Below are 25,435 nucleotides of genomic sequence, written 5' to 3'. Positions count from 1 at the left end.
CTTCTCTCAAAATGAATTCACGTAGCTGAATCCCATGCCATGTGTTGGAGGCTACCTGTATAATTAGGAGTCTCTGATTTAACTTCCATGTAGTCTACGATATCTATTAAAGGATAAGTAATCAGGACTTCCCTGGTGGCGCAGTGTTTAAGAATCCTCCTGCCAATGCAAGGGACACGGGTTCGAGCCCTGGTCTGGGAAGATCCCACATGCCACGGAGCAACTAAGCCCGTGCACCACAACAACTGGGCCTGCGAGCCACAACTACTTAAGTCCAAGCGCCTAGAGCCCGTGCTCCGCAGCAAGAGAAGCCACTGCAGTGAGAAGTCCGCCCAACGCAACAAAGAGTAGCCCCCACTCGCCGCAACTAGAGAAAGCACACACACAGCAATGAAGACCCAACACAGCCAAAAATAAATTAATTAAATAAATAAATTAAAAAGAAAGGATAAGTAATCAAAAAGTACTTATTTGAGGCTTACATATATATTGTTAAAACTCAAATTACCACAGCAATTATTCAGAACACACACCAACAAAAGATTTTTGTTGGAGGAATATGTTATCACCAACATTCAGAATTACAGGCACAATTCTAGACTTTCAGACTTTGCAGACAAACTTTTGGATGGTTTTATTTTACTATTAATTTCCTACAGACACTGCACCCCTTTATCACCCACACCAGAGCAGACTACTCCTACCACCCAGTCCTTGGTACACCACTGTCTGCTTCACAGGGTTAAAATGGTACTCAGAAGTTCCAAGCCCATAAAGTAGTTGGGTGCCAAAGAATAATGGAAAGAGAAAAGTCACAAGAAAACCATCATAAAAGAAAATGAAGTGGAGAAATCTCCTGGTCCCACTTCTAGTCTGACTCCAGCGGACTGTGTGAGACAAGCTAAGAAGTGTTTCCAGGCAGTGCAGTGCAGTGGAATGACTCAGCACACAGGCTTTGAAGGTTGGCTGCTGCTGTGTGACCCTGGACAAGTCACTTAATCTCTCTGGGCCTGTCAGTTTTCTCATCTTCAAGAAGGAGATAAATAATATCTGCCCCATGGAGCTGTTGTAAGGTAATAAAAGGAAAGCAGAATTAAGTGCTCTGTATATAACAGTCAGCTGTACCTGGGAAATATCCTGAAATTACTGAATCTGGATGATGAACATATAGGGATTCATTATACTATTCCCTTTTGATGCCCTACACATACTCGCCTCAATGACTGGATGTCGGACTGACTCCAGGCATTCATTACAAAATACAAACATGGGAGCAGTGCTTCCAGATCCAAGCCCGATGACCTGAGACTGGTGCCCTGAATCCTTCTGCTCTGCATGGATCACAGCCCAGCAAAAGACACAACAATGATATGAGGACTGTTGCCGAAGGAGGGAAATCCCCCCAAAAGGCTGAATGAACTGAATGCAATACATACCACAAACGACTCTAAGGCCGGAATTCCGGGGTCAAGCTGGGAAGAAAGCCAGGGACCCCCTTCAGCACATGCAGGACTTTCAAGCCACCCAAGCCCGGGCAGGCAGGCAGGCAGGCAAGGGAGCCCTCAACCAAGCTCACCCTCAAAACACAATGAAAGCCAAGCCAGTGTCCTTCCCCTGCTCTCCTAAGACACCTCTCGGCCTGCCCGACAGCCTGCCCCACACGCTCCCCACAAAGCTTCCCATGTCTTAACAAGGCTTGCCGGATGCTCTTCGCGCGCACGTGGCCTCCTCGGCCCCTGACCTATGAACCAAGCTTGGGCGGGGCCGCCCCACCTCCGCACATCTCCTGGTGCTCCTTCCTCCAAGTCTTTTCCAAGGTCACCACTTAGCACACCAGCTCCGGCAGCGTCTCACTCACAGAGCAAGCCGAGCGTGGCTACAAACTAACACCGTCCATAGGAAGCAGGAGGCCTGAGGGCCGGGGCCCACTCCTGGCTAACCTAGGACTTCAGACTGGCAGGTGTGAGTCTCACTTTCCACACCTATAAAACTGGGTAGTAATCCTGCCTCCCTACCGAACTAGAAAGATCATGGTGAGGATCAGAATGGGCGGGACATGGGACAGCACTGCTGCAAGTTGTGACGTCCACACACGCTGTAGTTCCCTGAGGTGGAAGCCCCTCCCTATCACCCCGCCCTGCTCTCTGCCCTCTTTCTGGCTCCCTTCCGTCTCTGCCCTAAAGGCTTAGATCGCTACAAACAAACCAAAAAACCCCCCAGCTCTCCTCAGTATATGTATACCACACCCTAGCATAAAAAGGAGTAACAAAGGACTTCTAGGGAGTCACCATAAAAATAGGTTAACACCAGGCAAAATCTCTTATGCTGTGAAACACTGAATATCACACATCTTATCACAACCCCCAAGACCAACAGCTGGGGTTCCCTTTCAACTTCTGAGCCCTCTGGAAGAAGGGAGTATTTTGATCACACCACAGAGAATCTGCTTACAAAGGAAAGCGGCTTCTCCCACTGAAAACAACCCTGGTAATAAGGAAGAGCTCAGAACCCAAGCAGACGTCTGTTCTGAAAAATCTAAATATAGCAACAGTCACCTCCAGGTTAATTATCCAAATATCAGGGTTAGGATAAAGCGTACCAAAAAACTCTTCCAACTCTTTAAGGTAATGGCGCCAATACTCATGAACTTTTTGTCATCACATTAAAAACAAAAACAAAAAACAAAACAAGTAAATACACTGCTTAAAGTGCTGAGAAACCAGGTCTTAATGGAGAAATGGATCCAGGTGGAACTCAGCCTCTTGCGGCTACTCAGCCTCCCATGTCCCAGCTGCCCCCTCCCTGCACTAGCACCTGAGCTCCCTGTGCACATCCAAATGGACACGTGGGCCAATTCCTGGAAAGAGGTGACGGTTGGAAACCACACATGCTCCGGCTGCCCGAAACGTCTTCATGAGCTCAAACGTCACCACAGAAACCCCTGAGACTAGGTAAACAGCCAAATGCCAAATTCTGCAGTTATCTCATGCCCTTGGGGAAAATGTCATTCACCATCAAAGTTACCAAGAAAGCACTAAAAGATGAACCACACATCCCATAAAGCAGCCTCCTTCCTTTTAGCATCCAGCACAACAGGTAGCTATTTAACGTGACCTCCCCCAATACTAACCCACAGGAGTTCATGCATTAATCCCATATGTATCAATGTCCTTACTCTCTCTGGGACACTGTGCCCAAGGCTGAAGATGAAGAAATAAGAGCCTGGATCAAAGAAGACAGAGCTATAAATAAAGCATTGTAACACAAGACAATAATACCAGTTGATGTATGTACTTAACACCTACTATGTGCTAGTCCAGCAGGCCTCAAAATGTGGTCCCTGAAGCCCCCAAGAAGCTTTCAGGGGGTCTGAAACCATCTGTATTGTAATACAAAGAATTTTTTGCCTTTTCATTGTATTGACTTTTGCAGTAATGGTGCAAATGCAATATTGGTTAAAACTGCTGACGCCCTGGCACAAATCAAGGTAGCGACACCAAACTGTACCAGTAATTCTTGTATTTTTCCCCTCACGCACTCACAGAAAGGGGGGAAAGAAAAAATGAAGGCCAGTTTCACTTAAGAATGCCCTTGATGAAACAGTAAAGATAATTAATTTTACTAGATCTCTACCCTTAAGTAAATATCTTTTTAATATTCTATGTGATGAAATGGCACGTATTTCAATGGTCACCTTGAGAAAAAGCTCTTAAGCATGTGGCAATTGAGTTGTAAGCTAAACTAGCCATTTTTTCATAGAATATCATTTTTACCTGAAAAAAAAAAAGACAAACTATAGTTATTCAGACTTGCCTATCTGTTATGTTAATATTTGAAGAGAGCCTGTTAACTTCAAATCTGCATTGATAATGGTATAAAATTTGAGCTTTCACTTAGAAGTCAGAACTCTAGAAACTCATGTCTGCCACTGTAACCTTGATGATTTCTAATCGTCAAGACTTTTCTGATGAGATCACAGGTGAGTCAAGTGTAATTTTATTTTTATTTTTTTTAATTTATTTATTTTTGGCTGCGTTGGGTCTTCGTTGCTGCACGCAGGCTTTCTCTAATTGCGGCGAGCGGGGCCTACTCTTCATTGCGGTGCACAGGCTTCTCATTGCAGTGGCTTCTCCTGTTGCAGAGCACGGGCTCTAGGTGCGTGGGCTTCAGTAGTTGTGGCTCAGGGGCTCTAGAGTGCAGGCTCAGTAGTTGTGGCGCACAGGCTTAGCTGCTCCGTGGCATGTGGGATCTTCCCAGACCAGGGCTCAAACCCATGTCCCCTGCATTAGCAGGCAGATTCTTAACCACTGTGCCACCAGGTAAGTCCTGAGTCAAGTGTAATTTTAGATAGACAGATTGATAGAGGTGAGTGAAGTGTAATTTTAGGTAGACAGACAGAGAGATAGATGGATGGATGAAATATGACAATATTTAAAAGATCTGCATAACTTGGTAAACCAATATTTTCCAGATGATCAAAGCATGATGTTACAAAACTTTGGATGGGTAAAAGACCCATTCAAAGTACAAGCTAGATCAATACATTTTAATGTAACAGAATAAATGGTTTCAGATTCCACATTGCAACTAACCTTCAGTAAACTACCACCTGTCAAGTTTTGGTATAGTATCAAAGAATATCCACATTACATTAAAAAAAATGGCTATAGGAAAAATACAGTCTCACCATTAACATCATACTCAACGGTGAAAGGTTGAAAGCTTTTCTTCTACAATCAGGAACAAGACAAGGGTGCCTACTCTCAACATTCCTATTCAACACAGTCCTGGAAGTCCTAGGCAGAGCAATCAGGCAAGAAAAAGAAAAGGCATCAAACTTGAAAAGGAAGAAGTAAAACTGGCTCTATTTGCAGATTACATGATTTTTATATATAGAAAGTCCTACTAAAGAGTCCACCAAAAAACCATTAGATATAATCAACAAATTCAGTAAAGTTGCAGGATACAAAGTTGACACACAAAAATCAGCAGCATTTTCTATACCAGCAATGAATTATCTGAAAAAGAAATAAAGAAAACCCATTTTCAATAGCATCAAGAAGAATAAAATTCCTAGAAATAAATTTAACCAAGTAGGTGAAAATCTTCTACACTGAAAACTACAGGACATTGATGAAAGAAATCTAGAAGACACAAATAAATAAAAGGGTGTTCCATGTTCATGGACTGGAAGAATTAATATTGTTAAAATGTCCATACTACCAAAAGCCATCTATAGATTCAATTCAATCCCTATTCAAGATTCCAAAGGCATTTTTTACAGAAATAGAAAAAATGCCTAAAATGTATGTGAAACCACAAAATATCCCAAATAACCAAAGCAATCCTGAGAAAGAAGAACAAAGTGGGAGGCATCTCACTTCCTGATTTCAAGCTATATTATAAAGCTATAGTAATCAAAACAGTATGTACTGACATAAAACCACACGCATACAGTAATGGAACAGAATCAAGAGCCCAAAAATAAACCCCTGCATATACAGTCAACTAATATTTCTCAAGGGATTTAAGCATAAACAATGGAGAAAGGACAGTTTCTTCAATAAATGCTGAAAAGCTGGATATTCATAAGTAGAAGAATGAAACGAGACCCCTATCTTACATCACTCACAAACATAAACTCTAAATGGATTAAAGACTTAATGTAAGACCTGAAACCATAAAACTCCTAGAAGAAAACATAGAAATAAAGCTCCCTGACATGGGTCTTGGCAATGATTTTTTGGATATAACACCTAAAGCACAAGCAACAAAATAAAAAATAAACAAGTGGAACTACATCAAACTAAAAGATTCTGCACAGCAAAAGAAACAATCAAACATGAAAGACAACCTACAGAATAGGAGAAAATACTTGCAAATAATACATCTGATAAGGGGTTAATATCCAAAACATATAAAAGAATTCAGTAACAACAACAAGAAAATACCCCAATTAAAAATTGGCAAAGGACCTAAATAGACATTTTTCCAATGAAGACATACAGATGGCCAATAGGTATACAAAAAGGTGTTCAACATCATTACACATCAGAGAAATGCAAACTAAAACCACAATGAGATATCACCTCGTGCCTGTTAGAATGGCTATCATCAGAAAGATAAGAGATGCTGGTGAGAATGTGGAGAAAAGGGAACCCTTGTGCACTGTTGTGGGATTGTTGGTACAGCTACTATGGAAAACAGTATGGAGGTTCCTCAAAATATTAAAAATAGAACTACCATATGATCCAGAAATTCTACTTCTGGATATACATCCAGAGAAAAAGAGAACACACTGTTGAAGAGATACCTGCAACCCAATGTTCATAGCAGCACTATTTACAATAACCAAGACATGGAAACAAACCAAGTGTCCACTGACAGATGAATGGATAAAGAAGCTGTGACATATATAAAATGAAATACTACCAGAAAAAGGAAGGAAGTCCTGTCTTTTGCTACAGCATGGAAAGACCACAAGGGCAATTATGCTACTTTTACTGTACCTCTGAAACTCTAAAGGGTGACTTTTGAATCCGTCTCTCCAAGTCTGTGCTATGACAGATGCACGGAGAGGAGCTTAATAAGCACAGGAAGTGCAGCACTCTGCCTGCTGGTGCCTGTCATAGGCAGTCTTTTATGGGAAACCAAGAAGCACAAAAGAGACAACAGAAGAAAGAGAGATACTATGGATGAAAGTGAAGGAGAGATGAAAGAGTAGAAAAGTGGGCAGGAACCACAGGAAATGAAAGGAGAAGGGCCCCACACTTGGGATTGCACACAATGTCATCGCTGGGGACTGGCTTCTTTCACTTAGCCCAGTACTCTGGAGATGCACCCAGGGTGTTACATGTGCAGGTAGTTTGTTCCTTTTGATTGCTGTGTAGCATTCCATAATGTACTCATTGACCTGTTTAAAGACGTCTGGGTGGTTTCCAGTTTGGGGCTCTTCCAAATAAAGCTTCTATGAACACTCTGAAGGAAGGAAGGGAGGGACGGAGGGAGGAAGGGAGGGAAGGAGGGAGGGAGGGGCACTGACCTATCCACAGTCTTTCCCTGGAGCTTTTCCACTTCCTTTCTTAAAATCTGAACCCTCATTCTTAACCCTTATTCTTTTCTGTCGAATGACAAGCATCAGAGTACCTGCTCAGCACCACTTTGTAACAAGTGCTGACAATTCGCTTTTGTCTCCTTTGCATCCTGGTTTTAACAATCCAAATCTCTTCCATGGACAATGACTTCATTTTCTCCCTTTTTTGTCAGCATTCTCTTTGGCATATTTACCTATTTTCCAGAGACACATATATGAGACCTCTAGTTAGACTTCTAGTATGCTATGAACATAAACCGTTTCAGAATGCATATCTGAACAAACAAACACTTCACAAAGATCAAAGTTGCATCACCATTCAATGAGGGGCTTCCCACTGGCTCAATTATGAAACACCACCCCATCTGCACCTGCAAAACATTTCAACACAATCTCTAGGTTACAAGTGTCATTTATCACTAGCCTCTATGTCATGAGACATATTTTCAGCACTAAAACTGAATGTGCACTCATTCGTCACAAAGACGGATGAGAGCTAAAACCCAGTGTGACTGGCTATGGAGATGAACAGAATAGAATACTCTTTTAAAATATTTATATTGGTTTCTCGAGTTCTCATAGAAAAAGCTTCTTTTCCTGTTTCCCTGTTAGGAAACATCTGTATTCCTACAGAGAAAATGGAAGGATCAGCTATCCAGCAACAATGTCAAATACATTAAAAATTAACAAGAAAAAATTAACCCCACGGTAATATTCCTTCTCTGGTTTCATAAGCTATATAATATGTATACTTCACACAGCTGCCCTACTAAATGTCTAAGCCTCAGCATTTGTTCTGAAAAGGAAAGGGCCGAAAATAAATCATTTCAAGATGCCCAGGGTTCTATGGGCAAAGACAAAGCAGAGCAACTTTAATGGGGGAAACTTTAATTTTATAAGCTGCATCTCTTGCCATAAATGTTATAAATATCTAATTATGTGCTACGCCCAACTAGTTGCCAATCCAAAAAAAAAAAACCTGTAAAAATGATGTCATCACTATTTGTACACTACTTTGCTAGAATAAATATGTGCTTCCTTCTATGCAATCACCAGGAAAACCACCAGGAAACCACTATTCGCATAGGGCACTTCACGAAACAAGTTAACACAGTCATAAAGAGCATCCACTACCTCTTTACTACACGACGTGCACAGCTGTGCGATTGGAAGTTCAGAGCAGAATCCCGCATCCTTGCCCGCACTGCACTGAGGAGGAGGGGGCACACTCACCCGCTCTCCTCTACCTCGTCATCCCTCCCGAGGTTCAGCCAAATGCTGTCGGGAAGCAAGGAATCTGTTATTAACAACTGTAGTGTGGACTACAGAGCACTTACTGTGTGCCAGGCCTGGGCCCCCCATCCCTAAAAGGTAGGTTTCATGATCCCCACTTTGTAGGTTAATAAGGTGACAGGATGTAACCACCCCACGCCACACCCAGGGAGACGCAGAGCCAGGATTCAAACTCAAGTCAGCCCAACTCAGGCTTATCCTCTGATATTTACATACATTTTCTTATTACATTTTATTACAGTTAAAATTATTCCTGGATTTAAAAATCCTTTCAGTTATAACCTAGCAGAGGAAATAAAAGCATGACTAAAAATAACCATAATTTTAAGAAATGTGTTTCCATTCTCTATGGGATGAGATCTACAGTTAACCAACACCTAATGAGCACAGAGGAGGAAGGCGGAGCAGGAAAGGGTCATTCCGGCCAAGGCCTGAGCCAGCATGAGCAAAGGCACGTCATCGGCAAACAGCCGGGCCTGTTGAGAGAATGACACACGGGACAGGGGGTCCTCAAAGGCAGACGAGCGATGGCCTGGGCACCACGGAAGGCACCGGGCTCACGCCTGAGACGGTGAGTCACCTAAGCTGTGTGAAGAGAAGAGGATAACACAAGACAGACCTTTCCAAGACTAATCTCTGCAGAATCAGTGCAAGCTATCCCACGCACGCTGCTACCAGTGAGACTCCTACCGACAGAACCCAGCACTGCCGCCTGCCTCCGCCCTCTCCTCCTTCCTGACTGTCAGAGGCAACGGAGTCCCTGGGGGAACCCCATCCCTTCCCTCCTCCTCCTCCTCCTCCTCCTCCTCCACGATCGCTCTTTAAATTATCCTGAATCTTCTTCCCCTCTATACCAGCTCCATCCTCTGGGCCTTCAAAACACCTAAGAATCTGTCATTTGCGGGGGAGTGGGGGGAATAAATAAAACCTGCCTTTTCATTTTCAAATCTCACAAATGAGTGGTCTGGCTCCCCACTGCTGGGCAATCTAACTTCTGTTCCCACTGAAATCTTTACAGAACACACCAAACTGCCATCCTTCGCTCATCAAATGCAATGGAACCCCCTCGGTCTTCACCCACTTGCCTGAACACTCAGTATTGCTGATCATCCTCTTCGTCTTGAAGTTGTTTCTTCCTTGGACCTCTGTGGCTGCCTCTTCTGGTTCTTGTCCTAACTCTGACCACCCTTTTCCACTCGACTTCCAAACCAGGTGGGTGCTGTATCCCCACGTCCCGTCCCAGGCCCTGCAGTCTACGCCATGGGAACACTTACAACATCTCTGCCCTGTCCTTACCCTCCTCAGCTCGAGCCCCACATTTAAAACTGTGCGGAGGATGAAAAAACAGGTCCCAACTGGGACAGACTTAGTTTGAAAAGGCAAGGTGAGATGTTTAGAAAAGGAGGCAGAAGTGAAATTGTGGAAAGCCTCCCAGGTCAGGGAGGGTCAGCGAAGGTCACTGAGGAGGGAGGGACTCTTCAAACTGGCATTTGCAGGTTAGCCTGGCAGGGTGGTGAAGGATGGGTCTTGAAAGCAGAGGGGCCCAAGGAGACCACTGAGTCCAGCCTTAAGAAATTAGAGCAGGAGCGACTGTGGTGACAGTGGCAACAGAAAGGAAGAGGAGGTCCCCTCTCACCAGTCCGCCATCACTAACCAGGTTCCATGTTTCCTCCTGCGTCTCCTCGGCAACGCTGGGCAGTGCTGTTACTGACATCATCCACATACAGTCCCTGCTGTGAAGGGACACACAGGCTAGGTGGGGATGACAAGAAAAGATGTCCAGCCTTTAAAAAAAAAAAAAAAACCTCACAGAACAAAAAGTGAAATAAGCTATCTGAGAGGCAATCAACAATGAACAGAGTTTAAGAGCTTCTATCCAAAGTAGTAACACTACCTGGCCAAGTCTCCAGATAACCAACCACACAGCAATAGAAACAGAAGATCCCTGATCATTATCATGCAATGTCTATAACTAGCTAAGTTAGAACAACGTTCAACTGAGGCTTCATAACCAGCCCACTTCTAGGCACACACCAAATACATATAAATGCCCAAAGAATATGGGTAGGGTGAAAGACAGAATTCACCTCCCCTCTATGAGCATATGGCCTCAACAGTGAAATCTCGGGGTTGTAGTGAGGCTTGTAGGAGCTAAGGCTTTAGGGCAAATCATCTGAGCAATTTACTGAAAACACATATTCCACAGTCCCATCCTTGCAAATTCTGATTTAGAAATCTGTTTTCAAACAGCCATCCAGGGAATTCTGATCCAGAACAGTGTACCAGTCACCCTTTTAAATGCTCTCAGAAGTGGTCTGCCAAGCCTAGAGTAACACAAGTCAGAATTCAAATGCACTTTATTAAGATATTTGGTCACCTCTAATCTAGTAAAAATATTGATTTCTCTGGGGTCCAATTTGTGAAACTCACACGAATGTGATAACGTGCAGAAGCAGAAAAATACTCCATCACACATTAGTAGGCTTCATCTCAGAAGCACACCTCAATTGCAAATTTTTATATATGTTCAGCTCACCTAAGTCGGTTCAGAACACTAATAAAAATCCTGTGAAAATCTCAGGCAAGAAATATTTAATAGAGGAAGGCCCAATGGAGCAGTTTTCTCAAATGGGTATATTAAGCTATAAAACAAAGAATGCTGTCCACCATCCAGTTCTACCTACAGTACACCATGAAAGGAATTCAGGGTGAAGATCAGGAATGAGGCACTCCATGTTCTGGGAAAACAGGCAGAACAGGCCCTCACACAGGTATTTTTAGGAGAAAATTTTATGAACACAGATGCTGGCATCTTCCCATACTTAGAAAAGCAGTAAAATCATTAACGCGACTAGCAGCAACTTCTACTGAGAGGCGTGCCTGACTACACACACCCTTCACCAAAATCACACACATGCGTGTCTCTGTGGAGCAGGCCCTCAGAGCTATCCAAGAAGCTGTCTGCCAGGCTGCAGTCCTTAATGGGACCACCCCCCCCAATCAAACTGAAACTCACAGCTCTAACGCTGTGCGTTTTTCTTTTTTAAGTCAACAAAGTCAATAATTTATTCTCTTATATTTTCATAACTCTTTCCCATAAAAAAGTTGATTGGAATTTCTTCTGTGTTTTCTGAAAGCAAGAATCCAGGGCTTCCCTGGTGGCACAGTGGTTGAGACTCCGCCTGCCGATGCAGGGGACACGGGTTCGTGCCCCAGTCTGGGAAGATCCCACATGCCGCGGAGCAGCTGGGCCCGTGAGCCATGGCCGCTGGGCCTGCGCGTCCGGAGCCTGTGCGCCGCAACGGGAGAGGCCACAGCAGTGAGAGGCCCGCGTACCGCCCCAAAAAAAAAAAAAAAAAAGAATCCAAGTTTTCAGGGATCACAGAAACAGTTCCGTTTAGGACTTGCCAGAGACCACAACCTCCCTGGACTCTGCTGAGCCTTTCATCCTTGGCTTTCCGAATGTGATGAATAACAAATCTACCCCTGAAACCAAACAATGTTCATGCCCTTAACAGTTTGGCTGAAGCCTCTGGCGGGATGCAATATGGTGCGAATGGGTCCAAGGTCCCAGGCGGGATCTCTGTCAAAGCTCATCTGTCCTGCTCTGTTCCTCTGTCCCACTGACACCCGCAGGGGCAAGTCAGTGCCCACACAGTCACCAGCACCTCAGACACTCTTAACTAACCTTGTCCATATCACAGTGCAAGGCCGTTTCTGCCTGATGATGAATTAGTCCAGAACGCTTTTTGTGCATTTGGCACTGGACTACTTCCACAAAGCAAGTTGGGCGTGTCCATGAAGTCAGACCAGCAGGAAGTTCCTCAAGATAACAGGCAGGATACTGCCACTCCTTCCTATACATCAGGAAAGTGGAAAACACTGAAGGGTTTCTCAATAGTGCGATGAGATCTCAGAATTCAGTGGTGGAAAGTACACCAGATTGGAGTCTGGAGAGCTGCTCGCCCAGCCCCACTGATCAGCCTTTCAGCAGCCTTGTGACCTGGGATATAACTCTGGAGCCTCAGTTAAGGAGACAGTAAGATGATCTCTGAGGCCCCTCTGAGGTTCTAAAATCTAGGATTTTATGACTCTTTCCTTCAAAATTCTGACTTTAATCCCACTGGGAAGGGCCCGTGCAGGGCAGTCAGTGCTCCAGGGCAGCCCTCCGGTCTCTGGGCGGGGATGCAGATGGCTCCACTGCAAACTGGGAATGGTTTCACCAGTACAGAGATGCCTCTGACAGCCTAGCAGAGTATACAATGACAACCACATCTGTGAAAATAACAAGTACATGTATTATCTATGAATACTCATTTGCAGATGAAAAGAAGCAAAAAAGTTTAAGACAATTTTATATAAGAAAAACTCAGAAGAAAAGCTTATCAATGCATTGTAAAAAATTTTTTTCTTTTTGCAAATTAGGAGAAGACTACGATTTTTCCATTTTTGTGGTAGTGCAGTTTCTGCAAATGAAAAGTACTAGGACACAATCTGCAAATCAATCGTAAAGATGAGGATTAAAAACGTGAAGCCTCAGGGCTTCCCTGGTGGCGCAGTGGTTGAGAGTCCGCCTGCCGATGCAGGGGACACGGGTTCGTGCCCCGGTCTGGGAGGATCCCACATGCCGCGGAGCGGCTGGGCCCATGAGCCATGGCCGCTGGGCCTGCGCGTCCGGAGCCTGTGCTCCGCAACGGGAGAGGCCACAATAGTGAGAGGCCCGCGTACCGCAAAAAAACCCCAAAAAAACCCCGTGAAGCCTAGAAAACTCACAAGACTTGCCCGAGGTCATGCAGCTAATAGAGGCTGAGTCAACATTATAGCACGTCTCCTGATTTCTGGGTAGGTGTTTCCCACTACACAGCTGCCTTCCAAAAGGAGCAGTTCTCACCTCTGTTGTACTGCCCTCCAGGCAAGACGACTTTGTTGCCTCGCCTGTAATCAATTCCAGCTCTAACCTTTCTTATTTTCAAGAGTTTCCTTGGCATGTGCACCTAAATCGCTCTTCTGATAATTTTACCCATTTCCTCATGTTGATAAAAAATGGCCTTCCATCTAGGTAGTAACCAAGCTCTTTAAACCAGCAACTATACTCCAAAGTTTTACAGAGGGGTGGAAGGGGGGAATCTGTGTGTGACTGTTCTTTGTATCCCATTACTCAGGAGACTGGGCAAAATGAGAGGTCCTCTGAGAGGAGGTTTTGTTAAATGAAATCTTTTACTTCTGGTCATTCAGACGTGCCTTTTTCTGGTTTAGGAAAATCACTTTCAGACTGCAAACCTGTGAAGGTGTCCAGGGAAAAAACACAGGTACAGGGGTGCCCTGACAACCCTGCCCACCTCCACCAACAAACAGCGTGACTCCCACAGAAGAGGCCGCCGGGGAGCCAGCCTCGTGGAGAGCTGCATTCCACAGGTGCCTGACTCGCTGGTTTCAAGGTTCCATGGTCACCACTCTGGACTCTGAATCCAGAGATGCCTAAACTGTCCCAGGTTTTAAGGTGTTTGTTTTATTCTATAAGATCCATGAGATTTGAGCCCATGTCATCTCACAAGAAATGACCTTTACCTAGTAATATTATTAATAAATTAGTATTTCTTGAGTGCTTATTTTGTACCAAAGTAAGTGATCTTGATCTTTTTTCCCATTTTTATCCCCCACACAAGTCTCTGAGGTAGATTTTTTTATTATCCCATTTCACAGAAGAGGAAACTGAAGCTGAGGGAAGTGATGAAACAGGCCCAGGCACTCGCAGCAGGTGCTCCACGAACATTAACACATTTGCCTCTTTCACCTTCTTATAGATCTAATAAAGCCTTCTTGTTCTGTGACTTTTCATTGTATATCTTATTTCCCACATAACTCCTCTACTCTCTGATAAGCAAGTGTTGATTTATTCCCATCCACGTACAGCCCGACACATTTTACATGTTCAATGCCTGTTCAGAGAAAAGGCTTTTCACCATCCATTCTAAAGTTTGGGGATTTCATCTCTGTGCTAATAGTGCTGCACTGCCTCAGGTTCAATTCTAGTAGAGCTCAGTTCCCACCAGAATTTTTAAATTATCACCTTCTCTAAAATGCAGGCAAATAAGCATATGTCATCAGGGTAATGCAAATTAAAATGAGATATTACTCCATACCTATTAGAGTGGCCCAAATCTAACACCACCACCACCAAACGCTGGTGAGACACGGAGCAACAAGGACTCTCATTCATTTCTGGTGGGAATTCAAAATGGTACAGCTACTTTGGAAGAAAGTCTGGCGACTTCTCTCTAAACTAAAGGTACTCACACCATACAATCCAGTAATCACTCTCCTTGGTACTTACCTAAAGGAGGTGAAAACTTAAGCCCACACAAAAACCTGAACACAGATGTTTATAGCAGCTTTATCTAGAATTGCCCAAACTCAGAAGCAATCAAGATGTCCTTCAGTAGATGAATGGATAAACAAACGTGGCACATTCAGACAAGGGGATATTATTCAGTGCTAAAAAGGAATGAGTTATTAAGCCATGACAAGACATAGAGGAACCTTAAATGAATATTACTAAGTGACAGAAGGCAGTCTGAAAAGGTTACAGACAGTCTGATTACAACTACATGAAATTCTGGAAAAGGAGAAACTATGGAAACAGTAAAAAAAGATCAGTGGTTGCCAGGAGTTGGGAGAAAGAAGGGATGAACAGGTGGAGCACAGAGGATTTTTAGGGCAGTGAAAATACTCCATCCGACACAGTAATGGTGGATACATGTCATCATGTATTTGTCCAAACCCAAAGAATGTACAGCACCAAGAGTGAACCCTAATGTAAACATGGACTTTGGGTGATGATGACGTGTCAGTGTAGGGTCATCAACTGTAGCAAGTTCCATCCTGGTAGGCGATGCTGGTGGTGAGGAGGCTCTGCAGGTGTGGGGTCACGACACATATGAGAAGTCTGCTTACCTCTCTATTTTGCTGTGAAAACTGCTCTTTAAAAAGTTGTCTTTAAAAATAAAAATAAATTAAGAATAAGGCAGGCTACTTTCTTTCAAGAAGCCTCTGAACTTGAGACCATTTTCAAAAGATTAGATAGCATCTTAAGAAAAGTGTGAAAGAAAAAGGCCCCCTTTTGTCCCAAATGTAAAATAACACCTATTTTCAGCGCCAGACTGGCAGCGCTGACCTGACCGCAGACGGCTCACTCAGTCCAGCAGGAGACACACGGGCCGTGAACATGGCACGCCTGTGCTCAGCCGGGGCCACCATCCTGGGGCAGCAGGCCTGCGGAGAGAGGGCTGAAGTCTCCAGGCTCGACGTCCAGGGACCGGCTTCTCTTACTGAGCGACCCGACAGCGCAGAACCGCATAACAGTGGCAAGAGCTCCCCACGGACCTGCCGAACGAGCCCCAACCCTGCCCCAGGAGGTGCCGTTGAGCATCACCCGCAAGGTCAACCCAGAAAGCCAAGTGTCTAACACCACACCACGTTCAAGGTCACTGTATCTTTGCCCTGAACAGCGCTAAAAGAAGAGACAAACAGAAGATTTAGGAATGTGCAGATGCCCCCTCAAAGCTGCCTTTGTGTCAACACACAACCCCTAAAATGTGTTTCACTCTGATGAACAACCTTCCACAAATGCCAGTTTAGAGAGTAAACTGGGTGCAAACTTGTTGGGCGGGGGAGGGGGCGTTGGCGAGGAGAAGCGGCGGCATCAGGGGCACTTTGGCAGTAAATACCAAACAAAACAAAACTCTAATATACACCTATGCTTTGACTGCGAAATTCTACTCCTTGGAATTTCCTGAGGACCAAAGCAAAGATGTACCCCCACAAAAGAATGTACATTAATTAGTCTTCTAAGAATTGCATGTAACATAAAAATTGTATGCAGTATTTTAAAAGGATAAATAGGAGATAAGTAAGTGATGGAAGAGCCATAAAACAGAACACTACAACAGTGATTAAAAATGACGAGATAAAAGTATCCTTACTGACATAGAAAAGTTTATGTGAAAAAAATTATGTTTTAAAATGGTACCCAAGGGGAATGCCTGGCAGTTCAGTGGTTAGGACTCAGAGCTTTCACTGCCAGGCCAGGGTTCCATCCCTGATCGGGGAACTAAGATCTCGCACGCAAAAAAGGTACCCAAAAGGTGCCTCTCACTAAGGTAGCCCTAAAGCAAAAGCAGAGTCAACATGGTTTCTGTGTTGCTTTAATGGAGATTTTATATTGAACAATGGAGAACTGAATGTCTGCGTCCAGTCCCTTTACACTTAAATTGGCATTCAAAGTAGTATTAAGGAACGAGCAACGGCAGCTACCAGCCACAAGTGGCTATCCACAGTAAAACTCTTTACAATTAGATAAAATGTAAAACTCAGTCCCTCAGTCACACTAGCCACATTTCAGGCGCTCAGTAGCCACATGTGCCTGGTGACCACCATACTGGACAGCACAGATATGGAACCTTTCCATCACCAGAGAAAGCTTCAGAACAAAAGGAAAAGGGTAGGCAAAGAGGATAAATTGGGGCTTGACTAATAAAGAATGAAAGCACAGCCCAAGCTTCCGGGTTAGTGTCCACACTAAGCAACAGCACGGCCCACACAGCAACTGCTGAAAAACCATTGGTCCTTTCATCTATTAATAGGGATGTCACCAACAATTTATAACGGTATATATCTAAGTGACAGCCTTTGAAGCTGAAATCTACAAATTAAACTTAGTCCAAAGATAAGACCACTGCACAAAGAAACTTCACGCTGTTCCTTAGAAATCAATTCAGAACCAGTTCATTTCAAAAGGAAATCTCATTTCTTAAATTTAGATCCAAATCATTATTAAACTGCTTGATCACTCAACTTACACATGATGCCCCAAATCATATGCTGCTTTTTGCAAAAAAGCCCCATCCCACCAAGAAAACAAAGGTGTAACAAGCTAAAATGAAATTCTATAATCTTTTTGTAAAGCCAGTGTCTTCTTTAGATGCACTTACTGCATATGTGTATGCAAACTGATATCTGTGCATCTACGCATATAGATACATAACACAGAAGAGGAGAAGGAACAAGTCTGCCCTCACTGAACACACGAGCACAGCATTTTCATCCTCCTGAGATAGTTCAACTCTCAATTTTTCAGATTAATGAACATAAACAAGGAATCAACCTCAGCAGACAAACGACTTCTATCTGGTTTTGGAATACACTAATAATTTTGCTGATAAGTTAGTCATTTTTTAACATTTTATTTTGAAATTATTTTCAGATTACAGAAGAATTATAAAAATCGTTCAGAGTTCCTATATACCCTATGTCCAGGTTCCCCCAAAGTTATAACACCTTATATACACAGTTTTAAAAACTAAGAAATTAACATTGGTACAGTACTTTCAATTAAAGATTTTATTTAGATTAATAATCTTTTTTATTTTTTTACCTAGTATTATATATACTTAACTGGCCTTTTTTTTTTTTTTTTCATTAATTAATTTATTTATTTATTTTTGGCTGCGTTGGGTCTTCACTGCTGCGCGTGGGCTTTCTCTAGTTGCGGCAAGAAACTAGAGTAGTAGTTGGGGCTACTCCTTCTTGTGGTGCGCGGGCTTCTCATTGCGGTGGCTTCTCTTGTTGTGGAGTTCTGGCTCTAGGCACGCAGGCTTCAGTAGTTGTGGCTCACAGGCTCTACAGCGCAGGCTCAGTAGTTGTGGCACATGGACTTAGTTGCTCCGAGGCATGTGGGATCTTCCTGGACCAGGGATCGAACCCGTGTCCCCTGCATTGGCAAGCGGATTCTTAACCACTGCGCCACCAGGGAAGACCCCTTAACTGGCCGTTTCTAAGCATACAAAGATTAGTAGGGGCAAAAGAGAACTGACAACCTCAAATCCAGAGAAGTTAACCAAAAAATCTTGATTTGTATTAGGTAATCGAATATCTTGACAGTAACAGCATACAAATGAGGGAGAATTCATCTGTGACTTTTTATTTTTGAAGTTCAACATTCTTCAACTGGTGGTAGGAAGCACAGAAATGTCTCCTCACTTGATAAGCATAAAAGAAATAAATCTAGGTTTTGGTTTGATTTTAAGATATAAGGCTGCATTAAAAATAAGGCTACACAAGTCTTTATATCACGAGGACCATTTAAACATAAGCATATGTATATATACATATGTATATATTTTTTTCTTTTCTTTTCTAGCTGAGTATCAAATTCATGCTACTCTTGCTCTCAAATGTCCTCCAGGGAAAAAGATTACCTGTCTCACTTATATTCCATAAACCTCACGAGCTCAACAAACACTACTAGGCAAGTTTGAGATAGAACTGGCTGTTAGGTATGCAACCCAGTGATAAAAATCTTTCGTGTGCACTTAGAATTTTCCACCTCCCAGAGCACTAATGTTCAAAGATCAACATGTTACAAAACACATTTGTTTAAATTGACTGATTGTTAAACATATGCTAACTGGCTCGTTTCAAAAGTATATACAAGGTGGTCTTGAACTTAAATGAGCACTAGGACAGCTCAGAAAATGTCCACATTTTGACACTTAGGGCCCAATTCTAACTTAGGACCACTCCCCAAATCAGATTTATAGAGCTTTTGCTTTGGTAAAGTCCTCAATGTGTAAAAGAAGATGGCTTTTAAAAGTTCAAAAGTTAAAAGAGTTAACAGGCAAATCATATAAAGAACCCGAAGTTTTGAAAAAACACAAACAGTAGCTGGAAAAAATGAAGCATAAAAACACACAATTCTCAGAGGTAAAATGTCTAGTAAGCATATTAATGTAGGTAGTGCTCCTATTAAAGCTGACTTTCACATAAGAATTCAAAACTTTAGAAATATGTCATCTCTTGATATTCTACACTACTATGAACACACATTCAAACATGATCCTAATGTGTGGAGAAAACGAAACCCTTGGTATACTGTCGGTGGAAATGTAAATTGTTGCAGCCACCATGAAAAACAGCATGGAGGTTCCTCAAAAAAGTAAAAATAGAACTACCACATGTCCAGCAATTCTACTTCTGGGTATATACCAGAGAAAACAAAAACACTATGTCTGTCTGCACTCCCATATTCATAGCAGGATTATTTACAATAGCCGAGACATGGAAACAACCCATGTGTCCATCAACAGATGAATGGATAAAGAAGATGTGGTATTTTTATACAATAGAGTATTAGCCATAAAGAGGAATGAAATCTTGCCATTTGTGACAACATGGATGGACCTTGAGGGGATTATGCTAAGTGAAATGAGTCAGACAGAGAAAGTACCGTATGATTTCACTTCTATGGGGAATCAAAAAACAAAACAAATGAACACATAAAACAAAACAGAAACAGACTCATAGATACAGAGAATAAACAGATGATTGTCAGAGGGAGGGGAGTGGGGGGATGAATGAAATAGGTGAGGAAGATTAAGAAAGACAACTTCCAGTTATAAAATAAGTCATAAGGATGTAATACACAGCATAGAGAATATACTCAATATTATTGGAATATCTCTGTATGGTTAACAGATGGTAGCTACACTTATTGTGGTGATTGTTTTATGATATATAGAAATATTGAATCACTATGTTGTACACCTGAAACTAATATTGCAAGTCAATTACACTTTTTTTTTTTGGCTGTGTTGGGTCTTCCTTGCTGCATGCGGGCTTTCTCTAGTTGTGGTGAGCGGGAGCTACTCTTCGTTGCGGTGCGCGGGTTTCTCATTGCGGGGGCTTCTCTTGTTGCGGAGCACGGGCTCCAGGCGCATGGGCTTCAGTAGTTGTGGCACGTGGGCTCTAGAGTGAGGGCTCAGTAGTTGTGGCACGCGGGCTCTAGAGTTCGGGCTCAGTAGTTGTGGCTGGCGGGGTCTAGAGTGCGGGCTCAGTAGTTGTGACACACGGGCTTAGCTGCTCTGCAGCATGTGGGACCTTCCTGGACCAGGGATCGAACCCACGTCCCCTGCATTGGCAGGCTGATTCTTAACCACTGTGCCAGCGGGAAAGTCCAGTCAATTATACTTTAATTTAAAAAATCACCCTAATGGTACATCTGACCACTCCACCACATCATATTTTTAAATTAGTTAAATACATAACATTATATTGAACCAACTTAAAAACTTATGTCTGGTGGTCAGAAAGCAATCTTTTGGTATATCTAATTATATGTGGAACAAACAGGACGTAAAATTCAGTCAACTTTGTGTCATGCTAGCTTGAATAACTTAAAGGAATAATCAAAAGAACCTTTAGTTAAATCTAAATACTTGAATTTCACCCCTACTTGCCTCCTCTGTTTTGAATTATGGGTGAAGGGCTAAAAGACCAGAAGTCATATGAGAAACGAGATCAAAGAATCCCAAATCACCAAGAGCTGCTGTAAACACACATTTTCATCAAGTAAAATCACTATAAGTCTGGATCCTTTCATCATTTCTTTGAGGATGAGAACATTCAGATCCTTTCACATTACTAGACCTAGAAAATTACATTCTTAACAGGAATATATTAAAATGAATTTTGTAAAAACTAATTATCACTTAACACTGAGGGAGACTGTGTAAAACCTGTCTATGCCCCCAAAGTTTACCCTCTCCTTCCTCAAAGCCAATTCTTCCTCCTCCTTCTCCAGTTTCCATTCACCAACACAGCATCCTGCTGTCTCCAAGGATCCTGAATTCCAAGGCTGCTCCATTCATTCTCTCCGGTGGGCAGGGTGGGTGCTCTGAGGGACTCAAAGTCTGTCTGGGGCTGGGAGGTGTGGCAGCAGGGTGCGTCCATAACTTTCTTTCCAAGACTCCCATCCCACCTCAGACTTCCCACTGGCTCCAGTCTTTTCCTGTTCACATCTAGCTCCCATAGCTCCAACATATTAATCTTCCTGGGCCACTCTGACCAGCTGAGCCTACTACCCAAAACCAGATGCTCCTAAACGCGGCACTCAGGACAGCCTGACCTAGGACTCTCAAACAAATGCCATCTAGGGGTTTAGGTTGGATATAAGAGTACATTGGACAGAAAAAAAGGTCCCAAGAACAGCCTGATGCACACAAGAGCTAATCACAGAACAGATGTGTAGCCAAGTGGATCAGGACAAGGGAGTAGTGCAACAACCAGGTCAGCGACCGTCAGAGGCCATATGACATCTCCGCGTGGAGGTGTCAACCATATTACAAGTGGAAAAGTGCAGAACGGCTCCGCCGTGGTGCCCCAGCAACCTCACCCTCCCCTACACAGCCCCGGAAGCAGATGTGTCCTGGAGGAGCACCTCACGCCCCTCCCGGAGCACGAGAGGAGGGCCTGAGGAGCACCAGGAGGCTGTCTTAGTCTGTTCCGGCTGCTGTAACAGAATACCACAGCCCAGATGGCTTACAGACACCAGAAATTGATTTCTCACTTTTGGAAGCTGGAAGTCCAAGATCAGGGTGCCAGCACGGTGGGGTGAGGGCCCTCTTCTGGCGTGCAGGCTTCTGACCGTACCCTCTCCTAGTGGAAGGAGCAAGGGAGCGCTCTGAACTCTCTTTTATAAGGCTCCACCCTCACAACTCAAGCACTCCCAAAGGCCCTACTTGAACACCAACACAATGGCCATGAGGATTCCAACATGTGGATTCTGGGGAGACACAAACTCTCAGACCATAGCAGAGGCCAACTCCCATCAGCCTCCCGCCCTCTCTGATTGCCTCCCAGGTTCTGGTGAAGTATGGGGCCTTCCACACACACCACCCTGCTCTGAGTAGACGTCCAGAACATAAACCCACACAGATTTGGCTTCACAGCAGCAGGGTGCCTGCAACTCACAGTCACTGGTCCCTTTTATTTCAGTGTCACCCTTTCTGGTGTGTGGTTCACAAGGATTTGGGGACGCCGGCTCCTTTGTCTGTATAGGTAATCTATCATCTAAATCTGAAAGTGATTTGTCATATCTTTATAGGTCAAACGGGTCAGGCCTTGGCCTTGCCTTGTCCTCTGTGTGTGAGCCGGTGAAGAGGACTGTTTGTTACCAAAGTTCGCCTTTCCGACCTCACTTGTTCTTATGCACAGACAGTCTCATCTTCCTCCACTAAACCCTCCACCCCAGGGAGCAGAGCGGGCGCCTGTCTTCAGTTTTTCCAGCTCCAGGTAGAAGGCTTTACACGTTGGCAGTACTCCATAAATACTGTCAACATCTCACTCAACTACCTTGTCCCTGAGCTACCGGCAGATAACCTGCCAGCTCTCTGATTTCACAGAACCAGCAAGCAAAATCATGTGAGTTTACAAAAAGAGAGACTTGCTTAAGGCCACATCTTCAGGCACCAAGATTGGCTACTGACGTTACTGTGATGTTCTGTAAAGGAAAATATTGCATCCATATTTCTTAAGGGAGAAAACGTTTTCCAAACCAAGAGAAAAATTATTTCTAAAAGGCAAATATCCTGCAAGAAATTAAGGAAGTGTTCAAGGAATGAGGAGGACATATCAAAAGGACAGAGCTGATAAAGAAACCAGTTTGCAGTTTGAAGAGGCTCCCACCAACCAAATCTGGGACAATCTGAGCAACAACAAAAAATAAGAAGAACATATTGCAACTCACTGAATAAAATAAGAATCCATGACTCCAAACTGGCAAATCTATAAATGAGAAGAGCTCGCCCGCACATCAGATGCCCACCCAAAACACGGGAGGACCTAAGTCACCAATGGACACTGAAGCTCACGAGAAAAAACTGATCGGAAACGGGGCATTTACATAGTCTCAATCTCCCCACAAATTACTACTATTAATTAAAGCTACATTATGCTGAAGAAACCCAGATGGTACCACCCCTTAACCGAGTATAAAGTCAACATCAGCAGCCCTGGGATGAACAGGACACGTGTGCCCCTGTATGTGATGCACCACCTCTGTGGTATTCCTGCTGAAAATGCAGAACCTGAAGCAAATCAAGAGAAAACATCAGACAAACCCAAACTAAGGGGTAATTTTAAAATAACTGGCCTGTGCTCTTTAAAAATACCAAGGTCAAGAACCACAAAACGTTTATTAGATGTGAAATGAATGCACTATCTCTACTGTTCTAATACTTACTGAGCACCTTCTATGTGCCAAGTGCTGTTCTAGGTAATGGGGATCAAGATGGACAGAGTCCTTACCCTCCTGGAGTTTACATTCCAGCAGGCGGAGGATGGCAGGAGGGCACATAATAAAGAGGCAAACAAGGTAAAGTGACAGAGAGCAATGGGCCTAGGGCTGGGGCTGGGTGGTGGCAGAAGGCTCCCCTCTCTGCGTGCACTCCTGCCCCGGAGCGAGCCTGGGAAGAGCACGCAAGGCAGGAGGAATAAAGGATGCACAGCCCTGAGACAGGGGCAGGCTTGGCAGTTTGAGAAGCACCGAGGAGTCGCTAGATGAGGAAAGAGGTCTGTGCACAGGCAGGGGCGCGGGAAGGAGATTGTATCTCAGCGAACCCAACTGGGGCCAAGTGTGGCTGTAAGCAGAGGGACAAGATCAACTCCACGTGTGTAAAGGGGAGAGAGACTGGATTATAAGAAATAACAGATTGAAGAGAATGGATCATAAGAAGCAACTAACAAGAAGAAGCTGGAGAAACTTGCTGCATCGTCCCAGAGATTCTGCAACTGCAGTCGACAGTCTTTTTCCCTACCAGATTCTAACAGGAAATAGCAGCGTCATTACCAAATCTACATCTACAATAATGGAGTACTGTGTGAGGAATGTATTAGGGTAAATAGTGGGAGCTGACTTTTCCAAAGGAGCACCAACTGGCAAACCTCGCAAAACCCAGCAGACTCTGAAACGCTCAGAACACCCTCTGGGTCTCCACACCCACCTGCGCCAACGCCACTTGCCGGCTCCCCCCACCCAGGGGCCTGTAAGGGCTTAGCATTCCCAGAGACCATTCTGCCAGTTTCAATTTTTAACCAACAGAGCAACATCCTAAAATGTACAAGCTTAAGTATTCACCGCATATTAATCTGCTTTAATTGCTGCCGCTATTGGCCTGTTCAAATCAAACTCCAAAACAAAACTCAAAACCAGCCAACCAACTTGTCTACAAAGCAAAACGAAAGATACCTCTGGGAAAGGCTTTCAGTTCCTATCTTTATAACACAAAATTTCTTACAGCTAAGTCAAAGTGTGCAAAAATGTCAATAAAAACCTTCTGTGCACCTTTATAATTTATTGAAATCAATTAAAGCCAAAAACAGTGTTATGAAGACACTTAAGTGGGCAGTTTTAGAACAGAACAAAAATGCTTATTTCAATTCAAGTTACATAAACTGCTAAAAAAAAAAAATCTAAGATAGGAAAGCTGACAGATGTTCACAGTGTAAGAGCATTTTTTTTAAGTGGATAAACCTGGAATTTATAAGGGGCAAGCTCAGAAAGAGCAAGAAAGAGAAACAGTAATTTTAGTAACCAATAAGTTTCCCAGCTTTCAAATTAACAGATGTCTCAAAGACTGTTTTTTAAATTTCTTAATAGAGATAACCATGCTTTTCTGCTAAGGTCCCTCTTTTCCAAACTATTTGCAAAACTTATCCCTAACTTGAGTTTTACCCAAATTCATTCATTTTAGGTCTACTAGGGAATTCCTTTTCCTACTAGGGAAAACTGAAACATGGATTTTAAAAATACATATCTGATAAAATTATTTCCAAATGCCCTTCTCTGAAATGTGCTTCCCCCAACCATTCACCACCCCCTGCAACCTCACCCTTTTACCCACTTCCATAACAACAGAGGTAAAGCTTCTGTAGTCATGTCCAGACCCCCACCTTGACCTTCACCCACCACAGCTGACTGGACACTTCTCACAGGGGAAGCCACCCCATTAGCTGGGTGGAGTGCATGCAATCCTTTCTCCTGGGAAACTGGAACACTGAGATTCTAGTCAGTCTTTTGTGGTCTTAGAATTGAGGGAGAGAGAGAGGGAGGGAGGAGGGAGGGAGGGAGGGAGGGGGGGGGGAGGGAGGGGGGGGGGGGAGGAGGGAAGGGGGGGGGGAGGGGGGGAGAGAAGCAAAAAGAGAAGGAAGAAAGGA

General features: G+C 43.6%; 1 protein-coding gene across 2 annotated transcripts in view; it reads right to left on the bottom strand.

The window, feature by feature from the left end:
* CCNY (cyclin Y) overlaps window positions 1–25,435 on the bottom strand; it is a 126,250-nt gene that overhangs the window by 86,339 nt on the left and 14,476 nt on the right. The window contains exon 1 of one of the 2 annotated variants that reach the window (XM_029239024.1): window positions 7,147–7,640. The exons of the other annotated variant lie outside the window; for it this stretch is intronic. The gene's annotated coding sequence lies outside the window, so the exon portion shown is untranslated. Of the gene's footprint in view, window positions 1–7,146; window positions 7,641–25,435 lie in introns of those variants that run through there. 2 annotated transcript variants of the gene reach the window in all.

The sequence above is a fragment of the Monodon monoceros genome, unplaced genomic scaffold (genome assembly GCF_005190385.1).
Source record: "Monodon monoceros isolate NGI ecotype Baffin Bay Population unplaced genomic scaffold, NGI_Narwhal_1 Super_Scaffold_21, whole genome shotgun sequence".
In the NCBI taxonomy this organism is placed as follows: Eukaryota; Metazoa; Chordata; class Mammalia; order Artiodactyla; family Monodontidae; genus Monodon; species Monodon monoceros.
This window is presented reverse-complemented; position numbering and strand designations above follow the sequence as displayed.